Source organism: Falco naumanni, chromosome 1 (genome assembly GCF_017639655.2).
Source record: "Falco naumanni isolate bFalNau1 chromosome 1, bFalNau1.pat, whole genome shotgun sequence".
Lineage (NCBI taxonomy): Eukaryota > Metazoa > Chordata > Aves > Falconiformes > Falconidae > Falco > Falco naumanni.
This window is the reverse complement of record NC_054054.1, coordinates 11493966-11512731: the sequence shown is the minus strand read 5'-3', so window position 1 is coordinate 11512731 and position 18766 is coordinate 11493966. Positions and strand designations below refer to the sequence as shown.

Genomic DNA, 18766 nt, shown 5'->3' with positions numbered 1-18766 from the left:
CCCCAAACCATTCTATGAAGAAATTGGATGCTGGTGTATGGAAGTCTCACAGGTTGCCTCCTCCCAATTCTGCTCAAAATAAAGATAGAAAGCTAAGTGCTAGTGAACATGGTGGTTTTAGAGATATAGGCAGAGAACAGTTTATCTTTGATGTTGAACTTAAATGGAGGGGCAAATATGTGAAAGAATACTCGAAATCTGTCTCAGACAGCAGCAATTACGGAGGAGCAGACCCTGGACCTGTTAACTGGAGGCGAGGTGTTGAGGATGAAAGTTCAGTGATGGAAAAGAAGGTGGAAGGAAGGCTTGAATCCTTTAAAAAAAAAAAAAAATTCACAAGCATTGACTTACATTATCAGCAAATAGCTTGCAAAACTTGGCTTAAAGAAATTAAGCTGCTTTGGAGTTTCAAAAACAAGATGTTGAAAGTCATGTCTGATTCTATGACTTTAAAACATTGAGGTTTTTTTTCTAGCTCAATTTAATGTTAAGAAAGAACCCTTCTGGCTGTGGCCATGTATGCCAACCATCAGCCAAAAGTAAAGTTTTACAGCTGACTTGTAAACCCCTGAGAGATGGGTTTTCTAATGGAAATACTGACAGCCTCTTAACTTGAGCAACACTAGCAGGCGCCGTTATAATAAATGAGACTGAGAGACACATGATACAGGCCCACAAGGTAATTAATGGCTGGAGTAAAATAAAATATAGACGCAACATCCCACAGAGAGCATGACTCAATGGAGCAAACTTGTAATAAAGCACAAAGAATGTCTGTTTAGTAAAGAGCTGTGTGAAACTGCTTGTAAAATAAATCATGAGCTAGTGCTAGAGCTAGCTGAGCTCTCTGTATGTTTCTTTTAAATCAGAGGATTAAAAAAACTCCCCTCAACTATGAAAAGCCATTTTTGGCAATGCAGTATCACAGTATATAAGGAAATGAGAAGCAATGAAATGCTAAGTGCACCTATGCAAACAAGCTCTTAACAAACTTCTCAACAGAAATATAGCAGAGGGAAGAGCGCACCTATGAGGGCACCTACTACCTAATCTTTTTAATCAAGTAACTTTCTGACTAGCTGTTGTTCTGATTCTAAACCATTTGTCTTCTCATTTGGAATGCTTGATTTCGGCCTTGTGACATGTCATGTGTCAAAGCAGGCGACAAAATAGTTCATATTCCTTAATTTCCTCACCTGTTTAAGATGCTAAGCTTTATTTAAAAAAACAACCACCAATGAAAACCCCAAACAAAATCCAATCAAAAAACCCTACAACAAAAAACAAATCCCCAAACTGTGTTGTCTTGTTTCTTGCAGTACTTCCACTGATTTAGGAGGCTGTAGCTACGATAGTTGTAGGTAAGCTGTGTTTTGTTTTATGCACGGCTATGCCTGCTCATAGCTGCTTACTGTTAATTTATCTTATGTTCACGTTGCTAAGGCAAATTAAGTTGCTTTGGATTCATAAACCAAATGAGTTAGACAGCACGATGAACATATTGCTAACAACTCCCAGCTCTGCAAATCTTGGAAAGAAACAGACTTATGGCTGACGTTAAACTAAGGTGCAAGCATATGCCATGTCACTGCAACTTTAATCTTTATCAAACAGTTAGTGTTGGCAAGCCTCAATTCTACATTCCTTGAGCTAGGAGTAAAAATACTGACAAATGCTAAATTTAAGCTTCTGTGACTTCAATTACTTGCTAATTAACACATAAGAATGTGAAAGCCCACTATTTAAAACTTATGACTTTGAAGGTGAAATATGGAAGCACTTCAACATCAAAAACATCAAAGTTGACTTTAGATGTGAATGGTGTAAAGCACACAGATAGAAATGTCTTACGCAAATAATCTTTGTAATTTTCTTCTTCTTCTTTTTTTTTTTTTTTTTTTTTTTTTTCTTCTGCATCCTAAGGGGGAAAAATTAGAAACTGCTTTCTAAGTACTCATGCTGCAAATCTTCTGGACTGGTGCTTTTCAGTGTTTGTATTTGTCTCTGTGGAGCAGTGATCCATTTAGTTTCAAGTTCTGTATAATGCAGAGACACTATGCACATCATCTTAAAGACATACCGTTGGAGCCTAAAATACTTCCCTTACATCATCTGTACTTCAAGAATTACTAAAGATTATTTAGTTTCTGACCTTAAGCAGTCTACTAGTTAATTATGTTTCAATTCCTTGTCATTCTTGGGAGGCAAGATGCCTTGAACTCAGAACTGTATTATTTTTATGTTGTTATTATTCTGCATGTGAAATGTAGCCAATCATAATAAGTAGTTTTATACAAGTGGGATTGGCTTCAAAAAAACCTTTAGAAATCTAGAATGCTTTTGTGCTATTTGAAGCCTAAACTCAGGAAATAATCCAGGAAGACCTTTTCAGAAAGCTGGGGGTCCAATAAATGAACTCTTGCAAATTGCACCAGGTGATACTCTTGCTGCTTTTCACTTTGACTCTGAGATGTGAGTGGGTGGCATAAATGTTGTCTCAGCTGCTACAGTCACATGAGGCTTATGCTGGACGTATATTAATTGTGTAAATCTCAGCTGAAGTGCAGTATGGGTCCTGATTCTTCCTTGTTATGTGTGCAGGATCTTGGACACCAGCTCTGTTTCAGAGCTAGATTATGGATTTTATTATGAAGGATTTTGCAGTGCTGAGTAGGAAAATGTTGAAGTCATTTAAATGTGGTCCGTTCTCCCATCAAAAACCCAATTCCTCTTGAACTTGAGCAAAAATAATTTACAAATCATTATTTTTGTTCTTTTTTTTTAAATAATTTATTTGCATAAGCAGACATCTTCTAGGACTCACACTTTACTGTCTAAGATTGAATTGCTTATTTGCTATTTGGAGTTTCTGCCTTAGATTTATAATGCTAACTGGCTGAATCTCATTGCTTGATTTATAGAGAGGCTACAGATGAGTGCCCATATATTGCTGATTTGAACTAGATATGTTATCTGAATCTTTACTGTGCATACAAAGAGCTGGGAATTAAATTTGCTGTACTTGACGCTTTTCTGACTATCAGTGAGAGAACTGAGATGTACAGGAACAGTGGCTTTTTATCATTATTTATGGATTTTTACATCCAATGCCATTTGTATCTCAGATCTTTGTGGTGATTGGGAAACTTTTATTAATAGCAGATCAGGTTCCACAGTAATGACTTTGGAAGTACTAAGGAATTTGCAGTGTTTGTATTTGATAATGACGCAGTAGAATCAGAAGCTTAATTAGTCATGCTGGGGTTTTTAATATTGCAAAAACAGTGCTTTAATCAGAGCATTTGAACTTGGCATGTTTTGTTCAGCCCTGTGAAAACTGGGACCCGATTTCAGATAAATTTTGCTTGCAGGAAATATTTAGAAATGAAGAATGTATAAATAGGAAAGCTAATAGCCATGGCCAGTGACTGAAAAATCAGACAATAGCACCATGGAAAAAATATTTCTACCCATTTTTGTCAACCCCATTGCAGTATCTGCGTCATTCAATGAATTCCTCTGAAGGTTATCATGGTTTGACTGCAGAGTCTGAAGTGTGAGAAGTCTACTAAAATCACTTTTGTTTTCTCAAAAAAGCATTTAAATGCAGGTTCAAAAAGGCCTGCTGGTCAAAAAGGCCTTTGAAGCAGAGTCAAAGAATCACCTATTCCACCCCAGTGGGGGGAAAAAGGCAGCTTTATCCTTTACTTTTAAAGGACAGCCTGATTCTCTTAGAGCTGCCTTGCATCAGGGAACCAACGCCTGACTTCCTTTGCTAGGATAAAGCCAGAATTGAGAGAGCTGCATAGGTCATGTCCATCATCTACATGTGTTTGTGTCCTGAGTGAATGCCTGTGGAAAAGGGGCAATTCTGTGATGCTGGTGAGAATTTACTGCGTGGTGTCTTTTTCATGCTTTCTCAATCTGTGAGGTTTTTTTTATTTACCTTTTGGAGACCATTGGTCTAAAACGGCTGTGGTGAGGCAGGTCTTTATCCCGTCAACTAGTTGTAGTTCTGCTTGTATGTGCTGCTCCCTTTCAAAACCTGCTCCTGTATGCCCGCCAGCTCCAATTTGAATTAGGCTATTTAAAAAGTGTCCTGAAGAATGAGTATGAGTGTTTGAAAGTACAAATTTGATTTGCATCTATATGGAGATCTCTGAAAATATACTGTATTTGCACACAGCATTAATTCAGATAAGTTTCTGTTGATAAATGTTCTACTTGAGTAGCTTTATTTCTTGATTTTTTTCATAATGACCTATTTCTTCATCTCTTTTCCTGCTTCTAGTCAGGAATAGTTTCCATAGATAGGATGCACTCAGTGTAGATGGTTTTGTGTAAAGGTGGAGTTGGACGTGTCTATTTCAACCCACAGTTGAAATGTGGCTTTACTGGGATGGCACACAGAGCACTTAGCTTGGGTCTGAGTTTCATCTTGTGCCCTCTGATTTATCTGGCAGTGTGTCCTGAGCTTGAGCTACAGTATCCTTAGTCAAAGGTTTAAAAACTTATTTATAGGTCTAGGGACAGGCAGCATACGAGGGGGAGGTAGACCCTGGTCTCAAAGTGGTACATGCAATAGTAGATACATGGGTTAAGTCCCCTGCACGACAAAGGCTAGGAGCTAACGAGTAGGAAAACTCTGCCTCAGCCAGAGGCAGCTGACAGACAGGTCAGGATCCCAGGTGCTGCTCACACTGCATGTATCCATGGTCTAATTGCCCAAAATATGGTGATTAGTTCTCCAAATATTTCAGTCCTTACACCCTGAAATCATTAGCCAAGAGTTAATTTAATTAACTTAGTGGATAAGCATAACCCGTCTTAAACTATGTTTCAGCACACAGAATATGCCACTAGTGGGTTGACAGTTATATAGAAATTGATGGTGTTCAAAATAAATCTTTATTGATGATTTAAGTGGCCATATTAAGCAAGTTCATATTTCAAGTGTCAGCTGAATGTTAGCCATACAACAGTTTTGAGTACCTGCAAAATATGGGTATCTTGGAGGGGACCAAATGTTCTTCCTTATTTAAATTGATATTGCAACTGCTGAAATATTTATGGCTAATACACTGATGATCAAACTTCTTAGAGACACAGGTTAAAGAACCATCCCTCCAGAGTTAAAGGCAGAACCCCAGTCTGGTTCAAGCGGTGTCTGAAGTTCATGATCTAATTCTTGGGGACTCTCGCTGTGTGGGAAGAGAGGAAATATCCCTGAAACTGGAGTCTCGCTGACTTTACTGCTGGTGGTGTGCATTAAGGGAGGAAGCCTTTGCATCCTTGCTGGAGATCTGGGTGTTTGTGTGTAAACCTTTGGGGAAGAATTTACAGGTCAAATATTTGGCTGTTTTTATCAACCAGTAGGTAACTATGTCAGGTGGGTAGGTTAATGTGTGACCTGAAATCAGATTTGTGCCCCCCCTTTTTTTTTTTCCTTATAGTGTTTGAAACAACAATAAAATCACTGACATCCACTTAAGACCCTATTCTCCTAGCACTCATCTCTAGATTCGCAACAAATTTGCAATACATGATTCATAGTGATGAATACAAGTAGTAAACTGACAGAGGGAAATAATAGGTTTCTAATCCTGGGTACCAACATCTTAAAAGGAAAGAAAATCCACTCTGGAGAATAACTAATCCGTTTTTCCAGTAAATATAGTTAATTTGGTAATAAATGTAATGATGGGTTGTGGATCATTTTTTACGGGAAAATTCTGAGAATAATTCTGACGTTTAGTTTTTAATGTTTTTATTTTTTTAAAATAATCTAGAGCATTCTAGACCTGAGATGGAGGTGTTAAATATAATGTGGAATAAAATACGAAAATTGCCTTTCCATTTTTATATACCATTCAGGCAGACAGAATTCAGTATTCAATACTTAAAGTAATTTTGATCTATCAATATACAAAATTAAGCACTTGGTCATACGTGACTGTCTCTTTCACAGAAAAAAAAAATTGTACTAGCACAAAAAAGAGCAGTTGCAAAGAACAATTTCCTTTATGGTTACTCAATGGATGGAAAAATCTTCAAAGAAAAGTGTCCAAAGCAAGGAGGGGAAAACATGAACATCAGCAAAACTTTTGTGATGCACAGAACAGTTGTGAAGATGATCAGTGATACTATAATCCACTGTTGGTAATGCTAATAATGAGAAATGCTGAAGTACTGAAATAATGGGAAATTCCCGGTGGTTTTTTTTTTTCTGACAACAGGTTACTCTTTATGAAATGGTATAGCTGTAGACCCTGTGTCCACAGGAACGTTTTTTTAAAACTACTTTTTAAGACATTTTTCATTTCCTTTGAATACACTTCAGACTTTCATATATGTGATACCTTTTATTTATCTCCTTTGTACATTCTCCTGAGGTTTTGTTTAAGTGTTGTGTTCTCCCACACAGTAATTTCTCTCTTTAATGATCTTGCCTTTGTGCATGTGATAAGCACATGATTTGTTTGTGGTGAGCATGGTCCTGCTTTCACTGTGGAGTTTCTGTATTAACTCCAGTGCATCATATATTTGATGTAGGATGTTTTTATTTCTTTCTTGAGCACTCTACATATTTTTCTTTTACACAACGTGGTCATTTTATTCCTGCTGTCACGTCAGTTCATGACTGTTTCTTATAGCTGTTTTGGTGCCTGTTCATTTTCACATTTAATTATCAAGAGCAGAGTGGTTCTCTATAGTGCTTAAATTAATAGTTGTTACTATTATCATCCAGGGGGGATCTTTATTATAGTTTCTAAATACTGTACGTGGTGGTAGAATAATGTTTGTCTTCAGAAACAGACTGATTACAGAAAAGCAGCTTGTTGTTGAAAATCTTAGTGTGAAGAACACTTTCAGGTCTTTACTTATTGACAGCTATTACCATACTGGACCAATTACAGTGAAATACTGTAATGTGCAGACTAAGACCTGACAGGTCCTTAATTCTTCAGAATTCCCTTGCCATCTCTGTTTTATTTAAACAATCAAAAAACCTGCATACAAACAAGAGCCAGTACAGATTTTTTTCTTGAGTGTATATTGTGAGAAGGCTTTAAAGCAGTTTGAATGCAAGGATGCTATTTTTTCGTTCACATTCACTAGATCTTTAACTTCCGTTTCTCTTCCTTTCACTGAATTGTGTTCATCTCAATTTATACCATGTATTTAAATTTGTCATGTTGTTTTCTCATTGATTCTTTTTCCTGCTGTTAGTGATAGTCAGATTTGTAGCTCATGACTACATCCCTTTAAAGCTAATGGATGGGTCAGAGTGCTCATATTGGCCTGGCCAAATTTGATCCATTGGGCAAATCAGTCTGTTCCACTCACACTTTTCTTATGGCCTTATGCTGTGATTAAAGATAATGAGAAGCGACAACCACCTGTATGGGATGAGAAGTTACATATTACTGAGTCTAAAGTGTTTTACAAAGGTTTTTTTGAAAAGTAGTACAGATTTTGCTGTTAAAAAGTATAGCTCCCTGAAAGAAAGGATGGTTTTCATCCATTTTGCCATCTTCTCACATAAACAGGCCAATCTTTCACTCTTTAATCTGTATATCTCTTACTCTTACCTCCTACCTCTTTCAGCTTCTGTGCTCCTGTTAGTAGAATCTCTATTTCACTCCTTTAGTCATGCAAAGCTTATTCTAGTAAGTTTTCTTCATTTAATTTACTCTGGCCTTGGTGGTATACACAAAGTCCATTGCTGTTGCACCTGTGCTGAGAGCTGTGGGGGATGCTAGTGCTGATGCGGGTTGTCATGACGTTTGCTGATAGATTTCTTGGTTCAGCCAGGGTAAAATACCTAATACACTGGATTAAAACAACAGAAATCCTGCAGCTAGGATAATTAATTTGTTCATAGATATGAGGCATTGTTTAATTGCACCCTCTTTGAGAGCATCAGTGCTGAGAAGAGCGAAACTATCCACACTAGGAATCAGAGTGCAGCATTTCTGAGCTCTTGTCTGTGATCCATTCTGCAAGTCAACACTAGCACTGGGATGCTTCAATAGGTTCCCATGGCATTGTGACCCTCTTCTTGAGCAGGCTGACCTGCCAAGAGACCTAGATCTGCAACTTTCTGCATCTCATATGGCCCAAAAGCCCAGGGATATTTCTTATTGGGTAAAGTCTGCCAAAAGATCTTGTAGTATTCGTAGCAAGGTCAAGCAGAAACATTGTCTACACTAACTCGGGTATTTTAAGTGTCTTCTGCCAAACCTGTTGGTGTAGAAATACATGGGGGTGGTAAGACAGCAGGGAGAAAAAACTTCTAGATGACCTTTCAGTATAGGAAAGTAGATGAACACAGCTTTCTATTATAAATAGGCAGTTTAGTGAGCATTTTCACTCTCCCTACAAGCATTCATATTTCTTTATCATATGTATGGCATGATATAAAAATGTGAGCCCTTCTACGCCCCACAGTTGTGTTGGACTCAACCAAGAGAAGCTATTCTGACAGATGAGGGATGAAGAGCAGTGTTCTAAAGGTTCTGCCAGAGCATGATCAGTTTGAGTGCTTATAGCCATAACTGGGGGGAGGAGGAGAGGAGCTGGAAGTCTTTTGACTTTGGCTTTAGCTGAGAAAATTGTGGCTTCTGCAAATGACCACCCTTTTTGTGGATTCCACTGACTAGGGTCTTACAATATCCTAGGAAAGCTATTTCTTTGACACATCCAGAAGGAAAGTTAGGAGAAAACAAGAAAAAGGCTGAGATAAGATTAGTATTCAGGAGGTGTCTTTTTCCCCATAAAACTTTCTTCTGCTTTAAAAGTACCAAACCCAAGTGCATTTAGCAAGCTGTATTTCCTGGATTTACTATCGCTTTGGAAACTGAATTCACTGAGGAAGTAAATGATGGTTAGGCAGACAACCGGTCCATGGTTTGGATAGTAGTTTGCTATATGTCCTTTTCCAAGACAGATCTAAAGTTCAGAAGTAATCAGACACAGACTATAAAAAAGATGAGATGCTGTGGCTAATATAAACCAAAAACGAACACTGATGATCATTCAGAGACCCAGGCAGGCCTGTACTAACTCAAGTGCTATGAAAGCAGCACTGACACTCTTTGACTTTATTCAGAATTTCCCAGTGCAACATTTAGACCCTGATGCAGAAAAATTCAAAGAAATTGCCCATTCCCCTCCCTCTCTCATTCCTTTTTCAAGTGACATTACCAGAGAATGAATAGTCATGCATTATGCAGCACAATTATTCTATGGGAAATGCTCACAGACATCTAAATTAATGGAATAAGTATGTCAGCTTCCAACTGCTAAACTCAGAGGATTTTGAAACAGAGACACAGTAGCAACAGCTGGTTTCTTTAAGAATTCTAAATAAATTAATTTTTAAAAATTAAAGATGCCTACATGCAGCATCTTTTGACCAAGCTGAAAAGAAAGAATCCCCATTGCTTATACTCTTACCCTAACATATTGCTTTTCATGCTTTCCCCAGACTATTGAAAGAATGCTGCAGATGTTCTTGTTTAAGTGTTCTGTGTCCTGTCAACTATATGACAAAAAAGTCACTGTGCAGAGTAGTAGTAAACACTTTTCAGAATGAAGGCTATTGAATATTTCCCTTCTCCATCATGACAATGTTTTGTTGTTTTGTTTTGGGGTGGTTTTTTTTGTTGTTTTTTTGTTTGGTTTTTTTTTAATCTGAGTGTTGAACTGCTATAAATAATACAGTTTTTTACTTCCTGGAGAGTTTGAGGAAGAAATGCATGCAGTAAGATTATATCAAATTTAGTTTAAATTCAAGATTTAAACTGAGTTCAGGTATTTGCCCCATGATCTTGTAAGCAGTGTTCATGAGTTAATACTGTAAAATGGTGAATTGATACCTAAGGATTTATTAATATAAATGAAAGACTGAAGTTAATACTGATCAATGAACAAAACCTAAGCACATCAGCTGTGATTTCAACATAAACGGAACTGCAGAGGCAGTTTCAGATTTGATATAGGTCAAATCGATATCTGAGATCTATTAGTATTTGACTTTCTTCTTCTGGCTTTCATGTTTCTAATCTACATTATTAGTTGTTTACTTTTTTATTGTTTTAATTTTAAAGGGTATGTTCCATTTTACTGTTTAAAGAGAAAAAGGAAGAAGACTTGACTAGCAAATTACATCCTTATCATTAGACTTCTAACTGCTTGTCTATACCAGTGAAAGGTAGATCTTAGTGATAAGGTGATTATCTTCTCAAAATAAACAATTGGTTAATAATGTTAAAGCATACAGTCAGATAGCTTTGGGAGTTAAACTGAACCTAACAACTTAGCTAAATAAGTAGAAGATATTAATAATCTAACATAGAAGCATGGTTTAAGCTCCTTATTGTTTTATCAGGAATTATAGTTGCATGGGCTGAAAGGCAGTAATCAAGTTGTCATAAACCGGTTCAGAAAACCAGGCCAGGAAAAGGATGTGATTTGAACCAGATGATATGAGGATTTTTTCTGATCTCATCTGGAATGTATCACCTACATTCCCTTACTCTAGAAGGAAGGAGAATTTTCATAAATATCTCTGGTATCTGTCTGGTAGCTACAGCTTACAATGCTTACAGAGATGACCCTTCTGCGATGGAGGGAATAATGACAAATACTTATTTTTGTAAATAGGTACATTTATATATTTAGTTACAAACAGAAAGTTGATGTCTCCACTTGTATGTTAATGACATTGGTTCTTAATGTGATTGACAGGTGCTTTAAATTGCATTGCATAGATCTTAGGCAGTAGCTGGGATTTAAATGTGGTAGTAATTTCTAGATGCATATGTGGGGCTGACTGTGTAACTCATTAAGGTAGCTTTAACTTATAAAGTGTCTTGCTTGCAGTTAATATCAACTTTGTTAGTAATTACCTATTTGACCAAATCTTGTGCTTCTACTTTGATCTGATTACTTGGAAGATCTAATTTTGTTTTAATTTTAAAATTAAATTTAAAAATATAAATACATTTTTTAAAAAAAAAATTAAAATTTTAAAATTTTTCTGTAGTAGGCTCCAGTTAAATAGACTGGGAAACCAGCCTGTGTTCTTACAGAGTAAAGCAGCAAGATTTTATATTCAGAAAAATTTACAATAGCAAAGAATATGGGAAACTTCCTCCTTAGGGTCCCTTCCCTAGAACTCAAATAAAAGAACCCAGATTATCCCCTTCCTTCTTCCTGCTCCCAAATTTGCAGGCCTGTGTCACAAGATTTGGAATATGAGCCATGTTTGATGGATTTTTTTAATAAGTAGATGCAGCAAAGGTACCAGAGATGCATTCCTTTTCCTTAGGCAAAGTTTCCAAGTAAATTCCACACCTGCATTCCCTAGACAGTGATGAGTCATTTGTTCCTCCATGAGTACAGCTTCCTTTAAGCCACCTCAAGGCAATAGACCAAATAGCTCTCCAGTACAGAGCTGTGGCTCAAAATTTAGTGTAAAGAAAATTGGAAGGGGCTGTTAGGGGTGAAGGGAAAAGGGGGCAATTAAACACTCTCTCTGATTCCAGTCATCCCAGATAATTGTCCTGTGATGTTAAAAACACCTTGCAAGGCAGTATGGCCAATCAGTCCTTCAGCTGTGTGGAGAATGACTGCATGGTGTGAGGCAGGGTCAGGATATGATCTCTCCCACGTTTTTGATCAATCTGCCACCTCACTGCTTACTCCTAAATTCATTAATTCAATGTGAAAACAATGACAATCATAATAGAGCACCATTACTGAAACAGCTAAGTTGGAGACTGATTGAATTCACTATTGGAGAGGATAATCCGTAGTGAGGGCAAGAATTAGTTTATATGGAATTAGCATAAGGGATTTCAGTAGTGCTTTTTTCAAAAATGTCTCTCTTAATATTGAAATCTATTAGTATATGCTAGATTCAAACCAGCAAGATTTTACAAGTGAATTAAAACTGTGTACTGATAAAGTTGCTGTGCTGCAAGTGACAACTTGAAACTTTCTGAAGAAAAATAATAAAATTACCTCATAAATAACTCTATGGCACTTCAACATAGAACAGGCAACCATATAAATAAATTAAATAGATCAAGTACATGCTGCATTGAGTTACTTAGTGTTTATTGCAGTTATTTCTGTTCTTGTTACTTAGTATGTGTACTGATGATATAAAACAGCATAAAACTCAGAACGTGGTCTTGAACTCTGCTCCAAAGCTTTTTCTTGTAGAGAAATGACACCTTTACTCAATGTAGATTTTTAAATGACCTAAACTCTGGGGGGCCTTTGTATAGAGGACCTCCAGGGTGAGTATACAAGTCTGAAACAATAATGAGCTCTCTACAAGGTTGGCTGCAGGAACTTATCTGTCATTCTGACACGCTGGAAGAAATCTACTGGAAATGTTGGTGGCAAGAACATGAAATGGACTTGTTGAGATTTAAGATATCCAAAAGCAGATAAATGTGAAGACATTCCATTAATCAACCTGACAACAGGAAAATCCAGACAGAGGGAATACAGCTGTCTAGCGAGAGCATGGCTCATTCTTAGTTTTTCCATTTACGTTCTAGTGCTAGAGTATTTCTCGAGCCACTTGCAAAACTTATACATAAGACTGGCTTTTACATTATAAAGTAGCTTATTTTTATTATCTGATTTTAGTCTTTTTAGTGTACCTGACCCTTGCATTTTTTTTTTTCTTTCATACAGCACTGCAAGCAGCAGGATGTAGTCTAACAGTAAAAACAAGGAATAGTAAAAATCAAGAGGGCTTGTGCATGTGGCAGGTGATTCCTAAGTACCTGAGTATGCTGCCAACAGATTGTTATTCTTGTCATTGTACTCAGTAAGGAAAAACCTTTCTCTGCATGCTCGTTACCCTGAGGTCCCGGGCTTAGCTGGAGGTCACATAGCCATTTGTTAGAATGAACATATTTGGACAGGTCAGTGAAATACCATAGGCTGAACCATCAATGAAATTTGCACAGTGACCTCATCACCAGTTTGTGTAATATATACTATTTTAGATGGCCTCCTTGCTACAGGATGGCTTCTATTGTCCTTGAATTTGGCAAAAATAACTTCTAAGCAAACTGTGGGTGTCAGAAACTAAGACTGTGTTTTCAGTCTTTACAGTGAATTAAGTGACAAACTCTTGGAGCTATGAGAAGAGTTACAACAAATAGCTTGAATTTGTCTATTACCCTGTCAGTAACATATCTAGCATTTTCTGACTTTAAAACTGAATTCCACATTTAAACAATATTTAGTATAATAAACATTTCTCATGCAGAAGGGTAGCAACAGCCTTTAAGCCATTGGCATTTGTCTCAAATCTGTAATTCCTGTATCAGGAATTTGCTAGACAGTTGGAACTGCCTCTCTGTTCATAAAGATGTGATTGTATGCAGGAATCGAAGGTACTCATGTCAGCTTCTGGTCTCCTGAAGTGTGAATTAGTGTGATGAGTACTAATGAAGGATTACTAATCTGCTATATCATCTAATAGAGAAACATTGTTTCATCTTCATTCCATCTGGAAGCCATAACCTTTGGGAGTAATATTACCAACATCAATTTATGCATCCATACCTTCATATTCTGTAACTTTCCTTCTAGGAAAGTTGTAAATAATCACATTTTACTAACACAAATATGTAGAATCATTGAAGTTGGAAAAGACCTTTGAGATCATCAAGTCCAAGTGTTAACCCAAGTTCATCGCTAAACCATGTCTCTAAGTGCCCTATCTACACATTAACACCTCCAGGGATGGTGATTCCACCACCTCCCTGGGCAGCCTGTTCCAATGCTTTACCACCCTTTCTGTGAAGAAATTTTTCCTAATATCCAGTCTAAACCTCCCCAATGTACCTTGAGGTTGTTTCCTCTTGTCCTGTCATTAGTTATCTGGGAGAAGAGACTGATCCCGACTTGCCTACAGCCTCCTTCCAGGTAGCTGTAGAGAGCAATAATGTTCCCCCTGAGACTCCTATTCTCCAGCCTAAACAACCCCAGTTCCCTCAGCTGCTCCTTGTAAGACTTGTTCTCTAGACCCTTCACTAGCCTTGTTACCCTTCTCTGGACGCGCTCCAGCACCTACATCCCTCTTGTAGTGAATGGCCCAAAATTGAACACAGTATTTGAGGTGCGGCCTACCCAGGGCCAAGTACAGGGGGACAATCACTTCCCTTGTCCTGCTGACCACGCTATTTCTGATACAGGCCAAAATGCTGTTGGCTGCCTTGGCCACCCGGGCACGCTGCTGGCTCATGTTCAGTGGCTGTTGACCAGCACCTCCAGGTCCTTTCCCACCAGGCAGCTTTCCAGCTGCTCCTTCCCCAAGCCTGTAGCATTGCCTGGGGTTGCTGTGACCCAGGTGCAGGACCTGGAACTTGCCCTTGTTGAACGTTATGCAATTGGCCTCAGCCCATCAGTTCAGCATGTCCAGACCCCTCTGCAGAGTCTTTCTACCCTCAACAGATCAACAGTCTCCCAGTTGGGTGTTGTCTGCAAACTTACTGAAGATGCACTCAATCTCCTTGTCCAGACCATCAATAAAGACATTAAGCAGGACTGGCCCCAGTACTGAGCCCTGGGGAACGCCACTTGTGACTGGCTACCAATTGGATGTCACTCCATTTACTATTACTCTTTGAGCTCGGCTGTTCAGCCACCATTTTACCCAGTGTGAAGTATACATATCCGAGCCATGAACAGCTTGTTTCTCCAGGAGAATTCTGTGGGAGATGGTGTCAAAGGCTTTACTAAGGTCCAGGTAGACAACATCTATGACCTTTCCCACACCCACTGGGTGGGTCATCTTGTTGTAGAAGGAGACCAGGTTAGTGAAGAAGGACCTGCCTTTCATAACTGCATGCTGGCTGGGCCTGATCCCCCAGTTGTCCTGCACATACGGTGTGATGGTGCTTAGGATGATCTGCTCCATAACCCTCCCTGGCACCGATGTCATGGCAGGCCTGTAGTTTCCCGGCTCATCCTTCCTGCCCTTCTTGTAGATGTGTGTTACATTAGCTAACCTCTAGTCTCCTGGGTATCCAGAATACCCTCCATGAATACATTCAAAACCGCAGGCAGCTTGCAATGCAGTGGCTTAACGGAAGGAGTCCAGTGATCATCTACCATTTAGTTTTTCCGTGTCTTTCAGGAGTTGCTCTTCAAACTTCTATCAAAATGTTTCAGATGCTTCTTGGATGACAGAGGTGGCCATAAGTTTGACCCTTCAACTTTTAACTTTTGTGTGCAGGTCTCTGCTTAGTGGCTCTGTTTCTGAATGGCTGTGGCAACCTAGGCCAGGACTAGAATCTAGAATGGTCCTAAAAAGGGTAGAGCATGAAGTTCATACATCACAACTGAGCATTTTTTAATAACCCTAAATTCAGAGAACTTGAAAAGTAAACTACTGGGTTCCCTCCTCGTAAAAGGGTCCTGAATTAGCTGTAAGGTTAAAAATTATTTTTAGCAAGTAACTATAAAAAGGAAAGGTTTACAGTTCAGTCCCTCATCTTTCCATCTGCACATCTCTCAGCATGTCCTTTCAGTCCTCTATATTCTGCCCTTACCACTAAGAGTTCAAAGTTCAACATTTATTTCTACCATGGTCAGTCTGCTCTGGTGTCAAGTTTTCATGGTCATAGGAATTCAAATCTCTAACTTAAATTCCTTGGCACCACAATGAGCTGTCTGGCAGAATATGCTTTCTTCTACTACTGGCATGAATTGCTCTAGTTAGATAAGGAAGAAGGGGTAAAGCCAAGCAGGCGGGAAAAAATGTCTAGAGGACAAGAAATTAGGCAACATTTCGTACAACTAAAAAAAGAGCTAACTAGAGTCAGCATAACTTTATTCTGCTGTATGAAAACACAAGTTTTAAAACATTGATGTTTTGAAAAATGGAATGAAAAGTTGCCCGTTCCCTTTAATGTCTTCTAAAATCCTGTGTTGAAAAGATTCCTGTTCTCCAAGGGTCAGAATGGCATGGATTTTTAAACACTCATTTGATCCCATGGTCAGATTAGCCTGGAAGAAGTAACATAATCTTCCTGCACAGAAGGCAGATGGCTGGGGAAAATGTACCAGCGAGCTGATAACTGAGAGTATGGAGCAGTACTCCTTGGAAACTACTGCAGATGAGGAACTGTATTTTTCTCTCTAATCCAAACTGCGATTTTCCAATGGAAGCAGGGCATGACTTCTCTGAGGACTGTGTGATTTGAAGATTTTCACAGTTGATCTGCAGCACCTCAGCTAAAAACTTGTGAACATATTGTATAAAACAATTTGGGATGCTGTGTGTCCCAAACACAGCATGCAACAAACTCTCATCACCTGTGCTAAAACGCTAGCTTGTGTTTTGTGGAGCAAAGTGTGTTTTAAAGACTAGTTCACCGCTTTTCTAAATTAATCCACAAATGTAGGATAAATAAATGTAAGGCAAATTAAAAATTGTCAACAGAAAGTGAGTGCAGGAGGTTTTTGAGATTCATATAAAAGGCATCAATATCCAAATGTCCTCTGCACACCTGAAAACAGTTATATTCTTGTTTTCAGTAAAGTAGACACTAGTAATTCTAAGCTGATGCTTTAAATCTGGAAAGGTGACTTACTTCCTTCAGACTTTGATTTTTGAGAATGACAAGTCATTCTCATGAAAGACAACTTGAGTTCTCTCCAAATATTTGAAGTACTGTAATGAGGTTTCTTGTAAATCTTCACTATTTTGATACAGAGGATCACAGTTCATTTAGTGTGAAATATGCTCATCAGTAAAATATGTTTGTATTATGAATAAGCATGGTTTGTATTCAAAGGCCTTCAGAATTCAATGCTGTGTTGCCACTTTGTAAAATTTTCTAGCCTAATCCTCGGCAACAAGACACTTGAAAAACCACTTCTCTTTGCCTCCAGTATAGAGCTTGCTTTGTACCCTGAAGTCACTGGGACTATTCTTACACACTGGGACTATTCTTACAGATAAATTAACAAATGTTCCTTCCCCCCAACCCCACCACCCCACACCCCAAGTTCCTTCTACCCTTAGGTGAACTAGTATGTGAACTTACAGTTATGAACTGGCTTCCTTAATAGTTTGTTTAAAATGTTTGGGTTTAGGCTATGAGAAAAGCATGATATGCTAACTTACTCATCTATTACAGATTGATAGTTTAGAAATAAAGTAGTTTCACAGCTGGTGTTTGTTAATCTCAGTTTCTGTCTAAGCAACATGAACTTGGATTAGCAATGGGAAGTTTGGTACTTTTATTTTGCGCCTCAGAAATGGGTTTTTATGAGAGTATTGCCTATTTAATGACCTATAGCTAGAGATCTGGGGAAGGACTATGAACTAAGAACCACAGAATTCTTGAGGAAATGGTTATACAGCAAAAACGAACAAATAAAATTTATTTGTGAATTCTGAGTTCATCTTCTATATAAAATGTGGAGTACTTAAATGTCATCTACTACAAAACCACTTGATAATCAGTAGAGATGTGCCAGAGTTGTCTTTCCATTCAAATATTAGTGCACAGCATACTTGCTGGGTCATGAGCTTTATTTCCGCACACAGTCCTTATCTGACTTTCAAAAGACCAAACAAAGCCAACCTAAGCATCAAAAAAGAATATACTACATGATCTTTTCTTTGAGTCTTTTTAATGAGGAAAGACTAAAAGAAATACTTTGTGCGATAAAATAAATTTGTTTTGATGGTTCCTGTGTCAAAGACTGCAGAAAAAGCAACAAGTTCAATGCCAAAAATGACATTAATGAAGTGGTAGTGTGCTGGCAGTGCGTTGTGCTTTCCTAGAATGCCAATGTGTTTGGCTTTATTTTATTTTATTTTTTTATTATTATTATTGGGTTTTTTTGGGGGGGTGGGGTTTTTTTTGTGTGTGTTGTTTGTTTTTCAAACAGCCCCCCAAGTTGTCTGGAAAAACAAGCAGCAGATGAAGAGACTAAACACCTTTTCAACATTGCCCTTGTGTTAACACAGCATCTTGTACGTTGTTAACACAAGTGCTTGCCTCTTCTTGTGTGTGGTGCACATGACTTGAGGCATTTGATCATAAGATGATTACTAGCACAATCTCTTTGGGAAGTGTGAGTTTTGATTTCTAGTTGAGCTGTACATTTGCACATCTTCTGGGCTGTCAGTGTAATGTCACAGATGTGGGGCTGAGCTCCTAAGTCTTCATGGCACAGTACTGTGCTCGGTAATTGTGAGACAGTGGTTTAGACTCCTGAAGCAATAGAGTCGGTTTAGCAAGAAGCCACCCCCGGGTTAATTATCACACTTCAATTTTAAGTCTTTCATCAGTGAACTCCGTATTTTTAATTTTCTTCAATAGAAAGAAATGTTTTTAAGTCTTAACAAGGCTCGTGGAGTTGACATGTATGCATATGCTTATAAGGTTCTGCAGCTCATTAAGGGTACAAAACAGTATGTGATTCCTAAGTGCTTCTCCATATTCCTGTACAATTTAAAGAGGAACAGAGATAAATAGGGTATATTTTGAAATATTTATAGGTTATAGTGGCTGACAGGAGAGGCAGAGAACTCATAGCCAAAAAACTTGACAGTTTTATTACATGGTAAAGACAGTAACTAAAAACATACAAGAAAAGATTGATGTGCTTCCAGCCTTCTTCCATAACATGCAGCCCCCTCTACCCAGGACAGTGTTATCTTATAACTATTTTTCTTTTCTAGTCTGTTAAACTGGGTGCTGTGCTAGCT

At 38.1% G+C, this 18766-nt stretch overlaps 1 long non-coding RNA gene across 1 annotated transcript in view; it reads right to left on the bottom strand.

Moving 5' to 3' along the window:
- Window positions 1–18766, bottom strand: part of LOC121099056 — a 284189-nt gene that overhangs the window by 258398 nt on the left and 7025 nt on the right. The window contains exon 2 of the long non-coding RNA XR_005831411.1: window positions 234–240. This is a non-coding gene — a long non-coding RNA (uncharacterized LOC121099056). The remainder of the gene's footprint in view (window positions 1–233; window positions 241–18766) is intronic.